Raw genomic sequence first — 6,313 nt, forward strand, 5'->3', positions numbered from 1 at the left:
CCCATTTTGTTTCCTGTGTTGAAATGAGCCTCAGAATTACAAACTGCTGAGCGGCAGCAGAAGTTTTAAATTAAGTATTCACGGGTGTAGGTGAGCTTGGGAAATGATGGTAGGTCGTGAGGCAGCCAGGCAAGATTTAGTGCCTCGTGTGTGGCGGGGAAAGCTGAGGCTCATCGAAGAGTCTGGATGGAAGAGCCAGAGAGAGGGGGCGAAGAAAGAAGGCCAGGGAGGAGGAATTTAAAAGCTCTCTGGTCAAAGGGCCAGACACGCCACATGACAAACGAAAATTATTGGAGACTGAACCACGGCTAATGCCAACCTCCATGCAAGGCATAAATATCTGCTGTGCAGAACCGTGTATGTGTGAGACGGGGACCTTGGGAGGACTGTCAGCCAGGTGTTCGTGCCTCCCTCCACTTCCCTTTGGGCACTGACAGGTCCACGCCTCCACCTCTTCCAGCTAGTTCTGTGTTAGAAGGCACTTAGCCCAGGCACAGGACAGCAGAGACTGCATGAAGGCTAGTGTTTAGGTCACCTCGGGGCAGAACTCCTGTTCTCTCCACTCCAGTTTGCCTTCTGAGGTGAAACTGCCTCTCTCCATTACCTGTCCCTGGAGGGCTGGGGACAAAGCCCCGAGGCTGGTGGTCCATGGAACGCTGAATGAGGATGCCTGTGTATATGTTGCTGCTACAAATGACCACTGTGTGGGTCACTCACTCGGACCCAGAAAGGAGGCCCAGGGAACTGCACATGACTTGCTGACATGCTGGCAGCGACCTTAATGATGATCGGCAGTGCAGGGAAGACGGGTGGCAACAGGCCCAGCTTGCTGGGGGCCTGCCCCCCGTACCAGCTGTTCTCTTTACCTTGGTTTCTTTTCTTTTATTGCAGAGAGGCTCCTGTGTGTGGGCTGTAAAGTTCTGACTGCTGCTCTCCACAGACCTGGGTTAGGGGAGAGCCTGGCTTGCTGATGTAGGCCAGTGTGGGGTCAGGAGGCCCAAGAAGGGGGGCTGATTCCCACAGGCACATCCTCAGGGGCATAGTACCAGAGCCTACCAGAGAATTCTTCCCAAATTTGACAGGCCTTTTGAGGATGAGCAGAAGTAACCACTCCCAAATTCTGGCTGCTTCCTAGTCTCCCATTCATCCAGGATCTCCATTCTCTGCTTACTGGTTTTGAACCGCCAGCCCTCCCCCATACCTAATTTTTCTCAGCCTGCTATGTTCTACCCTCTTGTTCCTGGGCTGAACCCTTTCCTCTGCCATCCAGACATCTCACTTCTGTTTTTTGATCAATTTTATGTTCCACAGTCTTCTAGCTAGTGGGAGAAAAAATATTACCTTCTAAAGTGACTGGCCCCCTGTAATATTTTTGACACCTGTGAGTCACTCAGACTGCTGATGGTAGGGCAGGCAAAGAGGAGGGAAAAACCTGGTATGGCCTCTGACAGAGGTGAGCAACATGGCAGAGTTCTTTACTTAAGAGGCAGCAGCATTGGGAAATGGAAGAGCTGGAGTGGCTGAGGGTTAGAGAGGGTCTTCTTGAAGCTTCAGGTACAGGCTTGTGTGGGATAAAAGAGGCTTTAGAGAGAGGAAAGAGAACAGCTAGCTGGCGTACTGCCAAGACACAGGGTGACAGGGCTTCTCACAGCCTCGAATGGTTTACAAACATAGAACCTTTGCCAAAATTTGTCCTTGTCAATTTGAAAGCCTTAAAACCCCATAATTGCCTGTCTAATGAGACCTTCTAAAGAGACCCTCCCCTACCAAGTGTCTACAGTACACTTTTTAAATCTGGTTGCGCCTTAACCAAAATACATTTGCGAAATTTAAAATTAATTCCTTTTGACTTATGCACTATTTTATAGCAACCAATTTAAGATAGTTATGTGTAAATTCTGTATGCGTTAGACCAGCACTGTCCATACAGCGGCCACTAGCTCTAAACTGGAAGTTCCTAAAGGATAAGGGCTGGGATTGGTCTCTTCACATCATTTTACGGACTATAATTCTCTGCCCCAGGGGACCCATCGATGTAACACTGAAATCCCAGGGGGAATGATTTTCAGCGCATGAAAGTTGGGTGGGATGTAAGAATAGCATTCCAGACATAGTCAGTCCATTGGGCCAGGCTTTGGACAAGGAGATGGATTTCATCTGATTTCCCTTGACGGACGCGTTGTGTTGAGCAAACAGCCTGGCATGCGGCTGTCACTCTGATGCTGAGTTCTGACAGGCATTGATCAGGCTGCAGTGTGAGCATGCAGATACACACACAGGCTCATCAACATCCTCGGCTCAGAAGACAGTTCTGTCTGGGGCCCGGGTGGCGACACCCTCTCAGTGGCTCCTGCCATGGAGGAGATTGCACTGATCGGGGAAAAGGAGACAGGATGGAGTCTGCTCAAAACACCCCTTCATGGGTGGGAAGACAAGCTGTGGCAATGAAGGGGAGTCAAAAAGGGGAAGAGGGATAGGTCCAACCTCTAGAGACAGGCTGCCGGGATGAGAGCTTGTTCAAGGTACTGAGACAAGCGCATCGGGGACTAGGCGAAGGCCGGCATAGACGGCCTGTAATCCGTGAGCTGAGCAGAAGAAAGCGTCGCTGGCAGCTCTAGCCTTCCTCCGCTACCTGCCTAGCACCTTCCTCCGCTACCCGCCTAGCACCTTCCTCCGCTACCTGCCTAGCAGCTTTCCAGTGCCTGATGCTGCCCTCAGAAAGCCTGAGTTGCTCTCCAGTGCCTGATGCTGCCCTCAGAAAGCCTGAGTTACAGAACACCCCACCTGAGCCAAAGGCCATCTTGGTCCCCTGCCCCACTGCGAATGTCCTCCCACCTCCAGGGGATGATCAGCTTCTATCCGAATGTTCCATAACAGGGAGCGCTCCGTTTCAACAGGAGTCCATTTCTCTGTTAGAAAAGTCTTCTTTCAAGGACTTTTTTTTCAAACCCACCAGCCCTGTATTTCCTGGTCTATGTTTTGTAGTTGGAAGCAATTTGTAATAAACAGTTCCTTTTTTCTTATTTACCAGCAGGTGACGTTGAGAAAGTAGTTCTGAGGGCTGCTGTGAGGATTATATGAGAAAAGACGTTTATGAGCGACTTACACAGTGTTTAGCAAGTCCACAAAAACGTTCTTTCCCTGCCACTCTCTGTGTAACAGCCATTCATATTATTCATGTTTACTCTGTCCTTTCTTTCCATCCCTCGTGATTTTCATTACTCCCTGGACCTGGATCCCACATTCTACACCACACAGTCTTCCAAGAATTCCAAAAACGCAATGCTCAGAACTGAACACAATATCCCAGATGCTGCTTAAGCAGAGGAGAATAATTACCTCCTTCAATCTATACTATTTCTCTATTAATGCAATTTTTTTCAGGCACTTCACATGGGGTTGTTCACATACAGTTTGTAGTAAACACTCCCCGCCACCCCTAAGGGTAATTTCGAAATAATTGCCCACAAGTCAAGCTAGGTCACCTTCATCTTGTAATTGTTAACTGATTTTTTTTTTTTTTTTTAACTTAAATACAGGATTTGGCATGTGTTACAACTGGTAAATTACATTTCACATTGTAAGTTGTAGACCATCTCTCTCCATACTTGTAAGAAATTCTGAAACCTGATTTTCTATTCTAACGGAACACAGTCTTGTTCATCTCAAATGTGATTAAGTATGCCTTCCGGGCCTCTGCCTAAATCTTAGAAAGGGCAGACAGACCTGGGGCCGAAACTTAAACACGTACTGTGGTTCTAAGACGTCCCGTGTGTAAAGATGTGGTGAATGCTGTTGAGAAAGAAGCCCCTCGAGTGGGAGCCTGTGGGAAGCCCCGGAGGCAGAGCACTCAGGCAGAACCAGGGAAGAACGAGGTCTGAATTCTACCCACGGGAAACCCAAACCTTTTCTCCTCCATATTTACTGGACTGGAGGCTTTCAGGTAAGTGAAGGTACTGCCATTTACACGGACGGTATGGTTCTGGCGACAGGCACGGATGTGGGGTAAGAGGCTCTGTTACAAAGGACACAAGGCAGAGAAGAGCTTAGAAGCACTTAGGAAATGATGCTCTTCCTTAGCGCGGGAGGGCTGACTTGACTGCCCCTTCCCAGAGCCCCCCATCTCGGCAGCTCTGCCTATCTTCTTGGAACAATTGTTCTCTCAAATAATTATAGAAACTCTCTGGGGAAGGCTGGCTGGGTCACAGGTAGACGGCTGTGGGAATAGAGAGAAGGATCTTGGCAGCGGCACAGAAAATGGATTTGCAGGCGACATGATAAATGGAAAAGGGATTTGGGCCCAAAGACCAGGGGAAAATGGTGTGAGGGAGGACCAAAAAAATCAGCCAGGAAACTGAGCTGTTTTTCACAGACTGCTCCGATGGCAATAACTCTAGGCATCTGAGGGGCACGTGGGACTTGCTTGGAGTCCAGCTACCCCTGGATTTCTACAGGGCAATAAGGTCTTCTTTTAGGATGGGTTGGCAGCAGCGATCTCGCTGCTACAGTGCACTAACTGAATTGCTCAAGTCGGTGGAGGCAAAACTTGCAGGGGCTTTGTTGGCATGAGAATTGGTGCTGTGAGGATGGGTTATCTGGGGAAAGGGCTAAGGAGGATGATGAGGTGTGCACTTGTACTTTTTAGGACCTGCTGGGTCACACTGACTCGATTTTGTGTAAATGATATAAAAATGGAGTTAGGACTGCTAGAAAACTGTGGATTTTGCACAAATTCTTTGTCTTAGTAGGGGCATTCAAAAAGAACCTTCCACATGCAAAAAAGAGGAAGGCGAAGAAGAAAAGGGTGAACTGGGTAATATCTTTGTTAACTTCTCTCTTAGACACATGCATGTGTGCATTTCGGCTCCTGGTTCAGCTTTCTTATGAAAACAGGACAGGACCAATCATGGTACCTGAATCTATCTGCCTGGGATACAGGGTGTCCCTGAGGTCAGTTCTTCATACAGAATACAGTGATCTCTGGGAATCCTCACCTATGTACATGCTTACCCCGGCCTCCCTGGTGTCAGTCAAGCTTTCATTTGATAAACCTAAGATATCAGCTCAGAACCTTTTGCATTCGCATCTCCTCCAGAGGCCCACTGTCCTGACTTCACCATTCCATCTCTTCCTACTAGAATTTGGGGCTCTCTGGCAGCTTTCCTCCCATAACTCTACTTACTAACATATCCCATTTTATGGACGAGGAAACTGAAGGTTAAAGAGTTAAGTGCCTTAGGTCTAATGTCATGCAGCCGGAAAGCAACAGGGGCAGAATTCAAAAGCGGGTCTCTGATTCCTAAGTCCACACTGCTAAGTACCATATCATCCGCTGCACTGACACATCATTAAAGCTCAAAGCTCCTCAAGTCTTCTGGTCTCATCAATGAGTTCACAAGTGGTGGGTGGTTACGAGCACGATGGGTCCAAGAGTTAAGGGAAGGAAGAGGGGAACTGGTGGACCCTGGGTCAGGATGGCACCTAAAAAGAAAACCGTCCTCTTTGGCAGGCCTTGGAGGAACAGGAAAAAATTGGGAGAAATGAGCAATGTGAGGGGAGGGGCCAGGAAGAATATGGGGTGGGAGAGAGAAGCACAGAGCAGGGGGGCCTGGTTTCTTTCATCCAGAGTAGAAAGGAAAAATCTTCTGGGAGACTTGGCAGAGCGACAGATCAATCACTGAGCTCTCCACGTTATTGGGATACACAGACCTGGATAAAAAGGAAAGAATGAAAAATTCTGGGCACTGAAATGATGCGGATTTTGCTTCTGTGACGATAGCAAAGGAAAAGGGGTGACGAGCAAAGATAACAGAGGAAGCAGACTTTCAGGGGTAAAGGGTCTGGCCCCACATCTACCCCAAGAATGAATACAGCGCCAGCACAGCTGAGGCTGCTTATATGGAGCTCTGAAAGGCTCTGCAATCCTGCTAACCTCCCCGGGAGGTCCTGTTCTCTGGTAGACAGACATACAAACACCCACGTGAACAGCTGGAAGAAGGACCTGTGAACCAGAGAGAGCATTCTGTCTACCAACGCAAATGGCACTGGCTCAGCCAGTGGAGTGGGGCGGAGGTGGCACACAGCAGGGTGATCAACATTTTATGGAGGGAACTAAAGATCTCCTACAGCAGCAGGTCTGATACACATACACTCTGCATCGCTTGATGTGACCCCTCTCCTGATAGCTTTCTGCTCTCTTGCCCCGAAACAAAAATTGGTCCTCACAGCTGTTGTCAGCGGCAACACCTTCCTTCCCTCCCTCCCATCCCAAGGCTGTTACCAAACAGGCTGTGTGTGTTTCCCCCCAGTTCAT

General features: G+C 48.7%; 1 protein-coding gene across 1 annotated transcript in view; it reads right to left on the reverse strand.

Moving 5' to 3' along the window:
• The window catches only part of SND1 (staphylococcal nuclease and tudor domain containing 1), a 391,519-nt gene that overhangs the window by 34,830 nt on the left and 350,376 nt on the right, over nucleotides 1–6,313 (reverse strand). The window lies entirely within an intron of this gene.

Source organism: Pteropus alecto, unplaced genomic scaffold, assembly GCF_000325575.1.
Source record: "Pteropus alecto unplaced genomic scaffold, ASM32557v1 scaffold22, whole genome shotgun sequence".
Lineage (NCBI taxonomy): Eukaryota > Metazoa > Chordata > Mammalia > Chiroptera > Pteropodidae > Pteropus > Pteropus alecto.